Source organism: Phyllobates terribilis, unplaced genomic scaffold, assembly GCF_046119375.1.
Source record: "Phyllobates terribilis strain yellow unplaced genomic scaffold, ASM4611937v1 Scaffold_5__5_contigs__length_657084704, whole genome shotgun sequence".
Taxonomy (NCBI): Eukaryota; Metazoa; Chordata; class Amphibia; order Anura; family Dendrobatidae; genus Phyllobates; species Phyllobates terribilis.
Window position 1 is genome coordinate 6889988 of NW_027362765.1, and position 19401 is coordinate 6909388.

At 43.0% G+C, this 19401-nt stretch overlaps 1 pseudogene; it reads left to right on the forward strand.

The window, feature by feature from the left end:
- Positions 1-2198: 2198 nt before the first annotated feature.
- Positions 2199-16816, forward strand: LOC141271725 (uncharacterized; annotated as a pseudogene).
- Positions 16817-19401: the final 2585 nt, after the last annotated feature.

Below are 19401 nucleotides of genomic sequence, written 5' to 3' on the forward strand. Positions count from 1 at the left end.
CTGTGGCCGTGGCTGTTCAAATATTTGGGCATCGCTAAATGGGATCTCCCCTTCCACAACTTCAAGCGGAGCAGGCGAGGGGCACAAATCTGGAAATGGACCAGTGAACAGCTCTTCAGAGTGTCCCAGTGTGGGATCAGTTGCTGTCTGACGACACTCGGCATGGTGGGAGGAAGGAGCATCAGGGTGAGGAGGAGTATGCGGTCTAGACTCACGGCGACTAACATTTGACCGTGTGGAAGACCGACCTTAGCTGGTAGTGGCCAGGTAACTGGAAGTATTATCTGCTATCCAATGAATAACCTGTTCACACTGATCAGGTCGCAATACTGGTGTTGTTCTGTGTTTCCCTAGTAATTCGGTCAAGAACTGGGAGTGAGAAGATGTGGCTGTTGGTTGTGGCACATTTTCACCTATCAATGGAAAAAGGGTAATAAAAAGTAGATTACAACCGTGGAAGAGGAAAACCACAGTTCTATTTCTCTGGCCTACACCCGACTCTTTTAAACAATCTGAACAATCAGGGAGGAACCGTTACTGTTTTTCTTAACGGAAAAAATACCAAAAGCTGGATAATAGAGATTTTTTACCATGGAACGGCAAAACAACAGTTATAATTTACTGGTGTATACCAGACTTTTTTAAATATATATACTTGCGGCTGAACAGTGAGCGACACACTCAAACGTTTTTTTTTTTATGTAAAAATGGCCCAAAAGTGGATAATACAGAGGAGGTTTGAACTGTGGAACTGCAAAACCACACTTCTGTTTCTCTGGCCTACACCAGACTCTTTTAAACAGATATATTTGTGTCTGAACTGTCACAGACAAACTTTTTTTTTTTGGGGGGGGACACCAAAAGGTTAATAAGACGGGTATTTGTACAGTGTGAAGGAGGGAAAAAAAAGAGGATTTAGATGAGAAAAAAGAATTTTTCCTGGCCCCCCGAGACCTGGAGCTAAGTCCAGAAATTTCAGCAACAGGAGCACACAGGACTGTAATGCAGCTGGTATAACCACTCCGTCTCCTATACAGCCTGCCTGCCTGATATCTGAGATGGATATTAGTCCTGAGAAGGACTGTTTGTTTGATCTGGCAGCCTTTAGAGACCCTACACTAACTATTTTGCAGTATAAATCTCTCCCTAGCTCAGCAGCACTTTCCCTACACTAGCTAATCCCGGGCGTCTGTGTCCAAGATGGCAGCGCCCGGTTTTAAATACTCGAGGTGACGTTGTGCGGCCAGCCAATCACTGTAATGCCCACAAACAACATGGCTGCGGCATTACAGTGACTGGCTGGCAATCCCTGCATGTTCATTGGCTCTGTAAAGAGCGCCAGACATGCTGGGCGGAGACCCGAGCTCCCGCCCGAGTAACCCGGAAATGCTCGGTGCTCGCCGAACATCCCGAGTAGCGTGATGCTTGGGCGAGTACCGAGCAGTGTCGAGCATGTTCGCTCAACACTAGTAGACCCCAAACATGTATAGGTTCTTTTTTATTTAAGTAGTGAAATTCCAAATTCCAAAAAAAAAAGGCGCAATTTTCCGAGACCCGTAGCGTCTCCATTTTTCGGGATCTGGGGCCGGGCGAGGGCTTATTTTTTGCCTGACGTTTTTATTGATACCATTTTGGGGTAGATCCGATGTTTTGATCGCCCATAATTGCATTTTATTGCAATGTTGCGGCGACCAAAAAAGCGTAATTCTGGCTTTTGGAATTTTTTTCTTGTTAAGCCGTTTACCGATCGGATTAATTATTTTTTTATATTGATAGATCGGGCGATTCTGAACGCGGCGATACCAAATATGTGTGTGTGGGGTTTATTTTTTATTATTTTATTTTGAATGGGGCAAAAGTGGGGTGATTTAAACTTTTTATATTTTTAAAAACATTTTTTTACACTTCTTGCTTGCTTCTATAGTCTCTATAGGAGACTAGAAGCAGCAACTGTCTGATTGTCTCTGCTACATAGAGGCGATGAGCAGATCACCTCTATGTAGCAGAAATGCTCCTGTGCTATTAGCACCGACCACTAGGTGGCACTTATGGCAATCTTTTCATGACAACCACTGGTGTCTGCTGCAGACCTTGGGTTGCCATGCCCACCCATCAGTGACCCGCGATTACATGACGGGGTCACCAATGGGCTTGGTAAGTGACACACTTCCGGCGCGGCCCTTTTAAATGCCGCTGTCTGAGATTGACAGCGGCATTTAACTGGTTAACAGCCGCGGGTGGATCGCGATTCCACCCGAGGCTGTTGCGGGCACATGTCAGCTGTAAGAATCAGCTGAAATGTGCCCGGTTCAGTGCGGGCTCAACGCCGAAGCCCGTGCTGAACCGGGGGTGATGGCCTGGGGCGTACTCATATACCCCAGGCCAGTAAGGGGTTAAACGAGGGGTACTAACAATTTTGACCACATGTGTAGCTCTATATTCATCCATACCACACAGTGTAGCATTAACTAGCCTGAGCTATTACTTGGATACCTATAGCATGTATACAGTAGAAATAAAAGATTTCATTAACATGTCAGTTAAATTTCTTCTGGATCATAATTATTTCTGCTTTGACAATCAAATTTTTTTTTTTTCTTACAAAGGAGGGGATTAAGTATGGGCAGCAAATTTTCACCGTAATTGGATTAATGTCCAAATGGGAGGAGCAACACATTTACCTTTAGAGCAATATTTACAGCCCAAAAAATCATATGGTACAGTCGATTTATCGACGAACTCCTCCTGATATGGGGAGGCACACAGGAGGAGGCGTTGAAATTTGCACAAAATCCCAACAGCAATGATTTCAATTTGATATTCACACTTTGTTTTGAAACCCCATAAAACACTGTACATGGAAATTTTGGTATCAAATAACTCCTGTCTTTGTGGTCTTACAAACAAGCTTTTATAAATGCCTCAAACTTCGAAGTGTGAATCAGACCTGAGATCTAACGTGATAGAAGATGACAGTCCGGTGAAGACGGGAAACATATAGACGGCCGGTTGTGATGTAGTCAGTGACAGACTCTGGCCAAATATGTATCTAGAGCCGTAGTGGAAGATGAAGATTTTGTCTTAATCATAAAGTAGTTATTTCTCATATCACGTGTAATCAATATCTCCTGCAGTATTGCTAATGCCGATTCCAGTGTTGGTAAATGAGATTAGAATTAGCAATAAGGAAGATGAGTCTATGGGAAAGGTATTCACTTGCAGATTCTGAGGAAGAAACTACTTGTTGTCTGTGGCCTAAAATATATAGGCTTTATTAGTAGATGTAAAGAAGAAAACTAGATACTGTAAAACATAAATCTCCTCAAATGTTTCCCTTATTATCTCCAGTAATTGTATTATTACACAGGATTTTTATGATGTTACATCTGCTCAACTTCACATTCAGGTCTCTACAATATCGGATCCTCTCAGTGAATATCTTCTATATAAGAGAATTTTCCAGAATTACGCATCAAAGATGAATATGGACACAGACAAGATGGCTGAGAAAATAATGCACCTCACCCTAGAGATCCTCTTCCGGGTTACTGGAGAGGTGAGAGATTCTGATGACGTCACATTACATCATTCTTATGTATGGAAATAACAGACAGAACTGGAGAGGTGAGGATTCTGGAAATATTCGTAGTGAGATTTATGAATGTGTCTCTCCATAATCAGGATTACACAGTAGTGAAGAAGACCTCTAGTGAACGCTGTCAGGACCCTGTGTCTGAGGGATGGAGAACACCCCTGAGCCCAATCACGGAGCTTCCACCTCACCACCTGATACATGAGGACATCAATGACCAGAAGATCCTAGAACTCACCTACAAGATGATTGAGCTGCTGACTGGAGAGGTGACACTGCTAGGAATGAGGAATGCTGGGACATTTTATAGTAAAGCTATGAAGGGATTGGAGGGATAACTATCATTGTATGTGTCAGGTTCCTATAAGATGTCAGGATGTCGCTGTCTATTTCTCCATGGAGGAGTGGGAGTATTTAGAAGGACACAAAGATCTGTACAAGGACGTCAAGATGGAAGTTCCCCAGCCCCTCACATCACTGGGTAATAGACAGGACTGAATACACACAGCCTTTAATTGTCTATATGTAAAGAATGAATTCAGTCCCTGTATGTGCTTCCTCTAGATCTATCCAGTAAGAGGACAACACCAGAGAGATGTCCACATCCTCTTCTTCCACAGGACTGTAAACAAGAAGATCCCAATATTCCTCAGGATTATCAGGTACATGGAGAGAAGGTGTCATGAGATCTCTCCTGTGATGTGTATACGGCTGTGAAGGTCTTGTGTTCGGTCTTGTTTTATCCACCAGAGTTGTATGGTTTGTACTTGTATAATGAGAATGGTGGAGATGGCTGGATTAGAGCTGATCATTAGTGATGAGTGAGTGTATTCGCTATACGCACGGATAGTACAGTGTTCGGGTTACTTGTTATATTGCGAGCATTTGTGTTCGCCTCGCTATATTCGAATGTCCTGCTCTGCAGTTTTGGCGCCTCCTTTGCAGCCACTAAACATTCTGGGCTTCATAACCATTCACAGTAATGCTTCAGACATCTTGGTTGTGGCATTACTGTGATTGGCTGGCCACCCAGCTTCATAGGGTCTATTCAAGCCCTGTCGTCGCCATTTTGTGCACATTGCATCTGGAGCCTGCATTCTATAAGCATGCGGAGAGATTGCTGAGCTGCTAGGGAGAGTGTTTAGGCCTCTTGATAAAACAAAAGCCCTTTTAAGGGCTACCTGCAGTGTATGCTAGTTCCGTGTTTAAAGGAGCCGCTCACTAGCTCCATAATACCATCAAAAAAATAGCTCTTTTCAGAGCTGAAGACACACAACAAAGTCAGAGTACAAGGAGGGAGAGATTGTGTATTAGGTAGGGAGTGTATTAAGTAGCATTCTTCCAGTGTCCATATTAAAACAGCTCCTGTCAGAGGCAAAGCAATATTTTGCCAGCACACACAGAAGTAGCATTTTGTGCTGCCTTTTTTTTTTTTTTTTTTTTTTAAGCACCAGTCTGTTTTCCCTGCTGTTTTAGGGGTCAGAGCCTGCCTTCTGTCCATATTAGTCCACTAAAAAAAGTGTTTTGTGCCCTACACAAAGCAGTAGTCCAAACATTTCCTACTGCCTGCAACAAAGCACGCACCAGGCCATTTGAACCACTATTTTGGCTGTGACAGCTAGCTTGGCTTGTGCCATCAACATCTGAAAATCTGTCAACAAAACCCAAAATGCCAAAAAAGTCTGTTGTTAAGGGATGTGTCAATGGTGCGTGAGAAGGCACTCAGTCTGTGTCAGGTCAGAAGCAGCTTGATGCATCCACTATGTTCCTGGAAAATTTCCCAGTCTGGAACGTAAACGTGTGTGGAAGCCACAAGAGTGAGAGCAGATTCTGAAAAGAGAGCAGATAGCAGAAAAGGCCTCTAAGCATTTGTCAGGCAACAACAAATCTTCCACGACCACACAGTCTACTGTGGATACACAGAAGACTGGCCCATCCAATCCTGAAGCTGGTTCTCCTTCCTCCAACCATTATCAGTCACAGGAGACATATGACCCCAAGCTTGGCCACTCCGAGGATCTGTTTGGTATGTATCCTTTGGTTGGCTCTGGACTATCACTGTGCAGCATTGAAGAGGGACAAGAGGAGGTGGCGTGCATTGATGCTTATGTATTTGAGGACCTATGGCCAGAAGAAAGACACTTGGCGGAACATTATTTTTTGTCTCCAGAGGTGGAGGCTGATGATGATGAGACACAGTTGCTATCAGGTCAGCCTACAATGTCAACTGGGAAGGAGGATGAGATGGAAGACGAGGTAGTCGATGATGAGTCCACTGATCCGACCTGGACCATTGGCATGCGTAGCCATGACAGCAACACAGAGGAAGATGGATATGTAGCACCAACACAGGCACCAAGGGGTCATGGTTTGCCCAGTGAGAACTGGGTCAACTGTTCCCAAGAGCACCCCCGCTGTCCGCCAAGTCAGGGTAAGGGGGTGTTCAGCTGCTGTGTGGAATTTTTTTTTCTGAAAGTCCTTCAGAGAAAAACATTGTAGGCTGTAGCATCTGCCATACCAAGTTGAGCAGAGGCCAGGGCAAAGGCAACCTACATTCTCACAAGGCTCAAGTTCGATGCTTGCAAACCTATTCAGGAGACATAAATACAAAACAAAAGACATCAGCCCACCACCTGGATATAGGAGTACTACCGGACTAAGGCACCCTGAAGGAAAAGCCCCTCCAGAGACGGGCCGCCCTCTGGGAAGCCAGTCTTTCATACTCCAGAGAACGTACCTTCACCAGGTCACCTAGGATGTTCCTACAAACTTCATCTGCACTTAGGATTTTGCTCTGCGTCAAAACTAAAACTCGTGCTTTCCACGTGAAATACTTGACCACTACACTTATTATGAATAAAGTGGTTCGGTACCTTCTCCCATGGTCTCCGAACGCTCCATAGGCCCACCCGGCATAGGACAGAGTAGCCAGCCGTGACCAACCAATGGATCTCCTGCCCTGTTGTACACCTCTGTATTAAAGCGACAATGAAGCAGGAAGTGCTCCATGCTTTCCAGCATGTTAGCACAAGCCTCACAGGGGGCAATTCCTCAGAGCTCCTGTACTTCAAATTGCCCCTTACACACAGCTTACCTTGGAAGCAGCACCAAGTCAAGTCCCAGTACTTCTTGGGGATCCTGCTAGAATTTAACAAACTCAACCCAACCTCCAGATCCCGACTTGGGCAGTTCTTGAGGACCAATGGACTCTGAAAATGAGAAAGCAAGACCCTCCTATCAAGGAGTTTCCTCGGGAGGGACCTCACTCCCCATATTCCCAGACCCCACCGGTGGATCATTTTGAGAACCGGGATAACATAAGCCGGGAGATGCCCATGCAGTGTGCGAGGATCTTTCAATCTTCCCCCTGAAGATTGATGGCTAAAACCATCCCTTGCAGGATAATACCCATGGAGGAGCCCTCTCCTTCCAGAGGTTTGCCACGTTAACTTTCAAGAAGGTGTTCACTAGGAACACCACGGGGTTCACCATATCCAACCACCCTAGTCTCCTTGTGCGGTAAGTGACCTCCCGCTTGACTAGGTTCAGTCTATTCCCCCATAACATCTGGAAGAACAGACTGTAGACCCGTGTCCAGAGAGGCTTTGGCAAGACACAGACGCTGCCCAGGTAGATTAGCAAGGGGAGCAGGAAAGCTTTGCACAGGTCAACCCTTTCCCTCAGGCTCAAAGACCAACCCTTCCATTGGTCCACTCTTTGGGCGACATCTTTGATTCTGGCCTCCCAGTTTTTCATGAGGTAATCACCCTTGCCGAATTCAGTGCCCAGGACTTTGGCGTGTTCTTGGGGTTCGGGGAGGGTGTCCAGAAGATCAAACATGGGATCTCCGCCTCCCAGCCAGAGACTTTCACACTTATCCTGGTTGACCTTGGACCCGGATGCCTCAGAGTAGCGCTCCACTTCTGACATCACCACCATTGCCTCCTCTTGCGAAGAAACAAATACGGTGATATCGTCCGCATAGGCCACTACCCTCAAGATAGCCTCCGGCGCCGCCCTGCCCATCCGCACCCCTGCCAACGATCCACAATCGATCCTTCTGAGGAAGGGATCAATTGCAAAGGCGTGAAGCAAAGGGCTAAGAGGACAGCACTGACGGACACCAGATCCTACCCTGAAAGGTTGTCCAATCCACCCATTTGTTTCAATTGACATTTCTCGTGTTGGAGCCATGATTCATGTCAGTCCACTTGGTGCAACAGCTCTCCAAGGTGTGATCACTCCTTTTTAGATGCAGACTAACGAGCAGATCTAATTTGATGCAGGTGTTAGTTTTGGAAATGAACATTTACAGGGTGATTCCATAATTTTTTCCTCAGAATTGAGTGACTCCATAATTTTTTCCCTCTGCTTGGTCTGAAAAAAATTACCCTTACTGAGTACCACATTTTTAATCTTGATTTCTTTTAGTGTTCCTTAAAAGCCTAAAGTTGCCAATTGAAATGAATTTAGTTTTGTGCCATGTCTATGATCTGCTTTTTTTCAACATTAAACAACTGAATGAACATCCTCCGAGCCCGGTGATTCCATAATTTTTGCCAGGGGTTGTACAATGGAATCGTTTAAGAGGGCCTTTGTGGATCAGTTGCTGAAAATATCACCTTCAGATAATGATGGTGGCATAGGTACCAGCTCTTTTCAACACCAAGGGATAATGGGGAGATACACGAACCCCAGCTCCAACGGAGGTGGGGGGAAAATGTGCCCAAATTGGCCAATTTTAAATAAACCAGCAAAACTGCAAGGGCTATCTGTGCCTATAAAAATGCCAAGGAGGGATAAGTTGCAGAACATGGTCAAGGATTACTTTTAAGTGACCATACGTGTGTCCTTTCTGACGCTTCAGTTCCCTTTAATTATTGGGTGTCTAAGCTGAACACTTGGCCCGACCTCTCTTTATATGCCTTGGAGGTGCTGGCCTTCCCGGCTGCTAGTGTGGTGTCTGAGCGTGTTTTCAGTTCCGCTGGGGAAATCATCACTGATAGGCGCACACGCCTCTCCATGCAAAATGCAGACAGACTTACTCTGATTAAATTCAACAAGGACTGGATATCTCCACAGTTTGTAATCCCTCCAGATGACAGCAAGCCAACCTAAATTCACCAAACATGCAGATTCATGCTACTGCTGTTAACCTCACCCCCTTCTCATAAAAACCAGATTCCTTCCTTTGTCAACCATGACTCAGCCCATAGGGCTAATTTTTACAAACTATGCACATTGTGCAGTGGACAAACCAGGACAGTATTCCTACTCCAGCCTAACTACTATTTGTGATTGGAGACCCTTGGGATGGTGGCTTCCTGCGTCAACCATGATTCAGCCCATTGGGCTAATTTTTACAAACCCTATGCACATTGTACAGTGGTCCTACCAAACTAATATTTGTCATTGGAAGTTTGAGGCCCTAGTCACAGGTTGTGCCGCATTGTGACTGAGATAGGGAATACATATTCAATAGAAATGTACTGTCAGTCACCCCATTTGGCAAAAAACATGCCTGGCTTGTGCCACATTGTGACTGAGATAGAGGATACATATTCAATAGAAATTTACACTGACTGTTGATGACCGACTGATGGCCCTCTGAAAATTTGAATTGAGGGCCATAACTACTACAGTACTCCATTGTAGATAATGTTTGACAAGGGATGCCCTTGTCAAGGAATGTCCCTGCACTTATGACACAGCCCCCAGGAGTAATTTTTGGAAGTACGATGCACATTCTGCACTGGACCAAGTAGTACACTATCAAGAAGTCTTCTCCTCCTATATAATCTGGGGAATATTAACAATCAAAAATAACTGAGCCATTTGGAGAAGCTTCACCAATCCATCCTCGAGGGAAGCACCATATATCCTTTGTCCATTGACTTGCACAAGTGATATACAGTGCCTACAAGTAGTATTCAACCCCCTGCAGATTTAGCTGGTTTGATAAGATGCAAATAAGTTAGAGCCTTCAAACTGCAAACGAGAGTAGGTTTTATGAACAGAAGCATAAATCTTACAAACCAAAAAGTTATGTTGCTCAGTTGAATTTTATTAAATTTTAAACATAAAAGTGTGGGTCAATTATTATACAACCCCTATGTTTAATATTTTGTGGAATAACCCTTGTTTGCAATTACAGCTAATAATCGTCTTTTATAAGACCTGATCAGGCCGGCACAGGTCTGTGGAGTTATCTTGGCCCACTCCTCCATGCAGATCTTCTCCAAGTTATCTAGGTTCTTTGGGTGTCTCATGTGGACTTTATTCTTGAGCTCCTTCCACAAGTTTTCAGTTGGGTTAAGGTCAGGAGACTGACTAGGCCACTCCAACACCTTGACTTTTTCCCTATTGAACCAGGCCTTGGTTTTCTTGGCTGTGTGCTTTGGGTCGTTGTCTTGTTGGAAGATGAAATTACGACCCATCTTAAGATCCTTGATGGAGGAGCGGAGGATCTTGGCCAAAATCTCCAGGTAGGCCGTGCTATCCATCTTCCCATGGATGCGGACCAGATGGCCAGGCCCCTTGGCAGAGAAACAGCCCCACAGCATGATGCTGCCACCACCATGCTTGACTGTAGGGATGGTATTCTTGGGGTCGTATGCAGTGCCATCCAGTCTCCAAACGTCACGTGTGTGGTTGGCACCAAAGATCTCGATCTTGGTCTCATCAGACCATAGAACCTTGAACCAGTCTGTCTCAGAGTCCTCCAAGTGATCATGAGCAAACTGTAGACGAGCCTTGACATGACGCTTTGAAAGTAAAGGTACCTTACGGGCTCGTCTGGAACGGAGACCATTGCGGTGGGGTACGTTACTTATGGTATTGACTGTCCCCACTGCCATGAGATCTTCCCGGAGCTCCTTCCTTGTTGTCCTTGGGTTAGCCTTGACTCTTCGGACAAGCCTGGCCTCGGCACGGGAGGACACTTTCAAAGGCTGTCCTGGCCGTGGAAGGCTAACAGTAGTTCCATAAGCCTTCCACTTACGGATGATGCTCCCAACAGTGGAGACAGGTAGGCCCAACTCCTTGGAAAGGGTTTTGTACCCCTTGCCAGCCTTGTGACCCTCCACGATCTTGTCTCTGATGGCCTTGGAATGCTCCCTTGTCTTACCCATGTTGACCATGTCTGAGTGCTGTTCACAAGTTTGGGGAGGGTCTTAAATAGTCAGGAAAGGCTGGCAAAAGAGATCTTTAATCCACACATGTGAAGCTCATTATTCTTGGTGCCTGAACTACTTCTTAATACTTTAGGGGGACCAAACAGAATTCTTGTGGTTTGAGGGGTTGAATAATAAATGACACTCTGAATTAACTTTTTACGTTTAAAAAAAAAAAAAAAAAAAATTTGCTGCAGTGCATTTCCCACTTCCAGGCTGATCTACAGTACAAATGTCACAATGCCAAGTTAATTCCGCATGTGTCAACCAGCTAAATCTGCAGGGGGTTGAATACTACTTGTAGGCACTGTATTTGAGCTCGTCATCCAGTTAACTAGTGCAGCTTTATTTTTCCGGTTCACTAAGTTCAGCCATACCTGAAGATCGCAGGCTGCACTCACTGCTACCTACTAGTACTCCATTTCTCTTGGATATTTTCTCTGTAGTCTCTGCCCCTAAATGAGTTAAATAATACAGTGAGGGCCCTACAATATGAGTAAGTGATGGCACTCTCAGATGTACACGAGGGACCTCCAAAATCTCTAGAGTAGGGCACTTCAAAATGTATGTTACAGGGCCACACGAGGGCTCTCACAAAACTCAGCTTTCCTGCCTACTAAAAGGCCTCTGAACATTTGAATTTAGGGCCGCAGTATCACATGGTGGTGGTGGTGGAAGAGGAGGAGGAGGGTCAAGCCCAACGCTACAATGGGCACATTGTAAACTGCTATTGAATATGTATTCCACTATCTGAGTGTCAATGATGGAGGGACCGCCCAAATGTCTAAGTAACAGCTGTCCCTCCAAGTCGCATGTTACAGAGCCACCTGAGGCCTCTCAAGTAAAAGATCTACATACCTACTAGTACTTTCTAGCTGTGCTTGTAAAGTGCTGGGGAATAGCGAACTGAAAAATGATTTATGTCCGAGGGACCTACAAAATGTATAACTCAGGGCCCACCCAATTGTAAAAGGCGAAAAAAAGCCACAACATTATGTGTGAACAAAGGCTAAAAGGATATTTTTTAGGTTTCTCTAGTTTATATAGCCTTATATACAAGTGATTGTGCAGGAAAAACTGTTTCATAATCTTTTTGGCCTGTTAAATGCAATTTAGGTTAGGTTTGGTAGTTGTTCTTATGTGTCTGTAAAGTGGCGTAATACTGCGACAAACTTATTCCCAGAAACCATATGTGAGTCAGAAATGCATGCAGGCTCATTCTCCAGGCTCTTCCCATTCTGTTTCATCACTTTCCTATCCATTCCTGCCTTTTCCTCAGGCCCCCAGACCTCTTTGTAGGGTCCAGCATTTCCCATTGACTTACATTGTACTCGCTATTTGGAATGAATACGCGATTATTGCAAAGTACTCATTATGAGTATAGCGATTACGGATATTACGGTACTCGCTCATCACTACTGATCATATATGTGACTTTTCCATCTGTCTGTGACTTGTACAATATTTGTTTCAGGGTGAAGATCTGAGCCATATTAAAACTACAAAGACATATGTGAGGGGTGATGAGCGGTGTAAAGAGGAGATTCCTACAGATAACCGTCCAGGTGAGTAGTAACCACTAAATGCAGAGAAGTCACAGATTCTTCTCAGTCACAGGCTGTGGCTGGTTTACTGGTCATGTAGTCCAGCTGTATCACGATCGTGTGATCACCATTTTGCCTCTAGACCAAAACATTGTCCTCCACCAAAAACAGTTCAAATGACTTTGGGCATTGAAATCCCTTTTCTATAGAACTTACAACCTGGAAGATCCACCTACCAACTGAAATTAGAAGATCCTGACTGTTACCTGCCCAGATCTGTAAACTACCAATGCAAATGACAGCATATGTAGAAAGTGCTGACAAGTTAGAAAATCACTTGAAGAAAAATATTATGATGGGCCTGTGAGAGAAAGCAGAGGGTAATGACGCTGTTGGCTTCTTAGAACCCTGATATCGTATTAGATGAATCTACCTTCTCTCTGTTCTGTGCCGCTGAATGTGCTCATATGGTCCCTACAAGACCAGGTCCAGTCTTTATGACCAAACTTCGCTTTTATGATAGGCAACATTAAACGTGCAGTGAGGGCCAAGTGTGAATTTCTGTATAATAACAACGGAGTTTCACTTTACCCTGACTTTTCAATTTATTTTTAAACCAAATAACTTCAAATAGATAAAGTATACAAAAACGTCACAACTTTGCCATGATATATCTCTAAGCTGTGAGTGGCTGATGGCTGTAAAAAATGTATTCATGCTTGCAGGAGATATGTTGGCATGACTCGAGCCCTGGTTTCATGGATTCACTCCACGTCATAAATTATATTATCGATCCTAAAGAATTTACATACAATTTATCCTGAAATGGGGAGCATTACTACTTTCTCTACTCTTCTGGTCAGGACTCATAGTAGCTCCAACGGTCTACCATAAATAAGTGCAACTCTGATTTAGTGTTGGAGTCCCCCTCTCCCAAACATACATTCTTGCTGGGGATGTAAAGTGTTTTTTTTTTATTCTGTCTTCTTTTTTTATACAGGTTCATTCTGTACGATAGTTTGATTGTGTTGGGATTGGCCTGCCTCACTTATGTGAGTCTGTAACTCAATGGTAGTCTTCCAAAAAAGGTCTCCATTGTCTCTTCCAAATGCCCGAGTTTTACATTTAAGACACCTCAGCTCTGCACTATTATAAAAAGTTTGCATTAAATGTATATTTCTTCTTGATACTCATCTGACAGAAAATATTGGCCCTTACTATAGTTTAAATTGCCAGGAGCTACCAAGATGCATACTCTTAATTATCCCAGAGAGGTTTCACCACTAGTTGCTTTTTTTTTTTATCTTTCCATTAGATGTGTTATTGTCTATAGTCAAAGTTTTGCCCATCACCCTTTAACCCCTCTACATTGATCTGTACTTACACAAAGACCCCTAGGATTGGACTTAATGTTGCCTGCTGTTCTGTGGTGTGAGATGACAAGAAGAATAGTCAGGTTGCCGGATGAGAACAAGGAGGGCAGAGAAAATACGAAATCAGAAGACAGTAGTCAGTAAACGGGCTGGGATCACAAGAAGAAACTAAGAAGAAAATACACAACACGGGAGCTGAACACAGAAGACTTAACCAGCGGAGAACAAGGCTGTATCAGGCTGCTTCCGGCATTATGCGTGAGCTTTAATAGGGTGTGGTGCTTTCCATTTGAGTTAAGTAGGGATCATATTTGACTTTGGAAGAGCGGATTTTGCTGTATTGGTTTATGGAAGCCATGTTTCTTTTCAAGAGTTTTTGAGCCACTAATCATGTGGAAACCTCTGTTTTTCCATTGACAGATGAAGGGCCTGATTGGAGGCTTGTTTTTTGTGAGATGAGTAGAAATTTTTATTGGTATTATTTTCGCATATTTCATATTTGGGAGGCAGAATGAACAAACAGTTGAACACCAAGCTCTACTGGTTCATGCTATGAGATTTTCTATCAGACTGTCTTGGTGAATAATTCAATATTTTTACATAACTTGCCATTTGTACCAACAGTTTAAGTAGAACTGTTCAAAAATATAAATTTCAAGAATATTTTATACAAATATAATTTTTTTTTACTTCGCAGATAACTGTACTAGGAGATCAGAGGGACGGCTGACATCTTCAATTTTCAAATCAGATGAGCTGGAGATCTCACAGGATACAATTGAAGGGAATGCTGTTACTCCAAATTTACCATCATCCCTTCACAGCAAAGATCTGTCATCTTATCCTTTCAAACAGGTCCTATCTTCTGATTCATTACCGACTACTAAGGAAAATCAAAGTCACACAATAAGCATTAAAAAACTAACTGCTCCTAAAGCTAAGAAGCCATTTTCACGGTCAGTATATGGAAATAGTTTTCCCCTCAAAAAGTTTTTTCTTAAACATCAAAAAATTCACACAGCAAAGAATAGATTTCCTTGTTTCAAGTGTATGAAATGTTTTAATAGGAAAGCAAGCCTTCTTAGTCACCAGAGAACTCACACAGGGGAGAAGCCTTTTTCATGTTCAGAATGTGGGAAATATTTTTCAGAGAAATCAAGTCTTATCAAACATCAGATAATTCACACAGGGGATAAGCCTTTTTCATGTTCAGAATGTGGGAAATGTTTTAACCGGAAAGCGCATCTTGATAGACATCAGAGAACTCACACAGGGGAGAAGCCTTTTTCCTGCTCAGAGTGTGGGAAATGTTTTTTCCGGAAAGCGCATCTTGATATACATCAGAGAACTCACACAGGAAAGATGCCTTTTTCATGTTCAGAATGTGGGAAATGTTTTAACCAGAAATCAGATCTTGGTACACATCAGAGAACTCACACAGGGGAGAAGCCTTTTTCCTGTTCAGACTGTGGGAAATGTTTTAACAACAAATCAGCTCTTGTTAGACATCAGAGAACTCACACAGGGGAAAAGCCTTTTTCATGTTCAGAATGTGAGAAATGTTTTACAGGGAAATCAAATCTTGTTAGGCACCAGAGAACTCACACAGGAGAGAAGCCTTTTTCATGTTTAGCATGTGGGAAATATTTTACAGAGAAATCAAGTCTTACCAAGCATCAGATAATTCACACAGGGAAGAAGCCTTTTTCATGTTCAGAATGTGGAAAATGTTTTAACCGTAAAGCGCATCTTGATAGACATCAGAGAACTCACACAGGAAAGATGCCTTTTTCATGTTCAGAATGTGGGAAATGTTTTAACCAGAAATCAGATCTTGTTACACATGAGAGCACTCACACAGGGGAGAAGCCTTTTTTATGTTCAGAATGTGGAAAATGTTTTAACAACAAATCAGCTCTTGTTAGACATCAGATAACTCACACAGGGGAAAAGCCTTTTTCCTGTTCAGAATGTGGGAAATGTTTTACAGGGAAATCAAATCTTGTTAAGCACCAGAGAACTCACACAGGAGAGAACCCTTTTTCATGCTCAGAATGTCAGAAATATTTTACAGTGAAATCAAGTCTTATCACACATCAGAGAATTCACACAGGGGAGAAGCCTTTTTCATGTTCAGAATGTGGGAAATGTTTTAACCGGAAAACGCATCTTGATAGACACCAGATAACTCACACAGGAAAGATGCCTTTTTCATGTTCAGAATGTGGGAAATGTTTTACCCAGAAATCAGATCTTGTTACACATCAGAGAACTCACACAGGGGAGAAGCCTTTTTCATGTACAGAATGTGGGAAATGTTTTAACCAGAAATCAAATCTTCTTAGTCACCAGAGAACTCACACAGGGGAAAAGCCTTTTTCCTGTTCAGAATGTGGGAAATGTTTTAACCGGAAAGCGCATCTTGATAGACATCAGAGAAGTCATAGAGGGGAGAAGCCTTTTTTATATCCTTAATGTGGAAAATGTTTTACTTGAAAAGACACACTTTTAGCAAGAAAAAATCTTGCTAATAAATGAGTGCATACTATAGACTGGAGGTAGCTTCCTTTGACCGAGAACAATGAGAGACAGTGTCCTTCCTGATCAGTGAGAGAACTGCTCTCTCCTCCAGCCCCACACTTAGCTGATTGGTGCAGAGGAGAGGAAGGTACTGGGACCTGTACAGAGGCTGCACTTCCTTACTGAGCAGCTGAAGAACCTAGCTCAATGACCTTTCAGATTATGTAACACTGTTTTACATATTTTTAAAAGTTGTCAGGTTCTGCTATGAACTGAGCCATTTCTTAATGAGTTTGACCTCCTGAATTTAAATTGGACAATTGAGTTTTCCTTTTACTGCTACATATAATTAATGATAAAAGCTTCAGTACTTTGAAACATTATTATTCTTGTAAATATACAGATGCAGAATATTTTGTTATGCCACTTTCCTGATATTTATTTAGAGAAAACTTAGAACAATTCAAATAACTAAAACCTGTCTAAACCTTATTGCGAATTTTAAACAGTTACAGAAATTGCACTACAAAATTAGTCCTCATTCAGTGACAACTGTTTTTTGCTTGTTTCTTGTACTCCTGTATCGGATCATCTATTAAAATTATGCAACAGTAATCTGCAAGTGTTGATGGATTTCCTTTTTCCTTGATATCTTTTCTCCATAGCTGCAATATCTTGGTTACATCTCTCACAACCCTCGTCTCTCACTACTCCACAGTTTGGTGTAAGAAAAGTCTAGAATGTAAGAAATTAATCATTAAGGACATGTTACAGCCAAGATCCTTATATGTTTTGAGGAGAAATGACACCAACTCTTCATAGTTACTGTATCTGCCCTTGAGTTTCCCAAAACGTTAGTTACCACAAATGCAAATCTAGACCATACAGCCTTTTCCTTGCCCTGCAACAACTGAAGAAACTCCTCATCTTGAAAAAGCTTAAAAATCTGAAGTCCAATAAAGACTCCTTCTTTTATTTTTATATTTGCTTCACTTAACCTTGGAAAATTATCAATCAGATGCATGAATGCTTTTACATTTTTATCCATAGCCTTTGCAAAGTTCTTCATTAGGCCCAACTTGATAAGATTTTGTTACCACCATTGCCTAGGTGGATCCTCAACTTCTGGATGCAGGACAGTTTACTCCCTTTCTGAAGTAAATGTCAGAGAGGCCAGTCCCTTTTTTTTGTAGCAATATTCTCTTGCATGACTATCCCACTCACACAGAAAGCAGCAGTACTTTCATGCAACAACCCTGACGACATATGTGAACAAGCAGATGTAGGAGCTTGTAAAGATCTGAGGTTGTAGGTTGTAAGTAATCACCTAGGCAGGTTAACGATGCAACAACATTTTATTGATCACAGCCACGGTAACAAAGCAATTCCAAGAAAATGGCTAAAATACCGTTCTCTCAGTCCTCAAATTCCCAATCTGGGTTCAGTAGTTCCACTGGCTTTGTATAAGGCCATACTCACTGTCTCCCAACTTTAGGTTGGCCCACAGATTTCGTATCTCCAGCCACTATAGTCTGTAGCCACAGTCCATGATCCTCTAGACGACAGATAAAACGATGAAAGCACATGTATCCCGTAGCAGCAGTCCTTGTAAGAAAGTGTAAATCCAAAGAACATAATCCATAATGGTAACATGTTTATCCATTCCTCCTTCCAAGTCCACGGTCTCCATCCTCTTCCTTTCAATCCTTCCACACAACTCTCCCTAAAACATGTCTGTCCTTTCTTCCACTGGGCTCAGTCCCCTCCCAGGTGAGAAGTGATCACACGCTCCCCCCTTAAACATTCACTGTTAGCTAAAAACAATGAAAAATAATCTAGAAGCCTTCATCTGATACTGCATGTAAGACCCCCTGTGATGACTGCTCCACTGTGTCTCAATCTACAGTCCCCTAATGAGATTATTGGCTGTTGAGACAATGGACTCCTGAGATAAAGATGAGATTAGTGGAATGCTGGACATTTTACAAGTGAATCTAGTGCACATACAGACAAGTTAGCAGAACTATATAAAACATAACAAGTAAATCACTAATACACAATAATAATATTAACAAAAATGGTGGTCCGTTGCTGGAAAAGTATTATAGTCTTTAGAAAGTGGGCAGCTCCTCACAGAGCTCCTGCCGAGCATCTAGCTATTTATCCTATATAAGACCTGACGACCGTCCTGAAAATTGTCATACATCTACCAGTTAACTTTCTGAGTGTGGAGGTACTTTGCTCCAGGGAAAAAAAATGACCAGGAAAAGCCACACAAAGACTGCGGGACAAGCAGGCTCTCAGCTCAAAGATGACACCACGGTTGTCATGCTGGAGACAGATTGAGCAGGGGAGACGAGGCGGAGGGAAGTGGTGGCCAGGCTGTAGCAATTTGCTTGAACAGAAACACAGGTCTCATCAGGTGACAGTGGCCTTCTTATAGCAGCTACCCACACCTGTGCATGGGTTCCAAGTGGAGGAGTTGGGTGTGCAGGAGATGGGAGAGGCAGCCGCATTGAAGGGGATGAAAAGACCACAAAATTGCATGTGGTACAATACTCACTGCCCGACGGCCTAATCTGCACCAATGGGACATACATGTACCTGAGGAACCTACTTTAAAAGACGTTTTCATTGCAGTGGTACATTGTAAATTCTCTCCATCTGCTTTCAATGTACATTTTGGTGGTCTTAAAGATGAGATAGCAGGTATACGACACTGTGACGGGAGCTAGTTACCCCATCTGCAGATGTCCAATCTTCTTCTGCAGGCCCCTGACAAAGGCTTTTCTTACACTGGGATATATAAAATATGACTATCACACAGTGTTTTATAGAGAATCACACAAGCTATTTTTAGCACCCATTGTTCTCACCAAATAATACCCACAGTAGGCTCCCAGACAGCAGTTATGCAACAACCCATTAATCAGCACATTGTCTGTTTGCCACTGCTAAGAGAGCACAGGAAGGTGGGGGCCAGGATTGCTTCGGTCACATCACAGAATGTCCAACAATATGTGATCCACAATATTCACCCCACTTTATAACATTATGTCCCATTAGCTTCATAGGCTCTACGACAACCCCCATGTGGCAAAATCTTGGAGTACGGGGTTGATCCGTCACAATGCTCCCCCTTCCCGGACAAGATCGGCCTGCCCAGTCTACTCCCCGACGGATCAGCTGGAGGAGGTCCA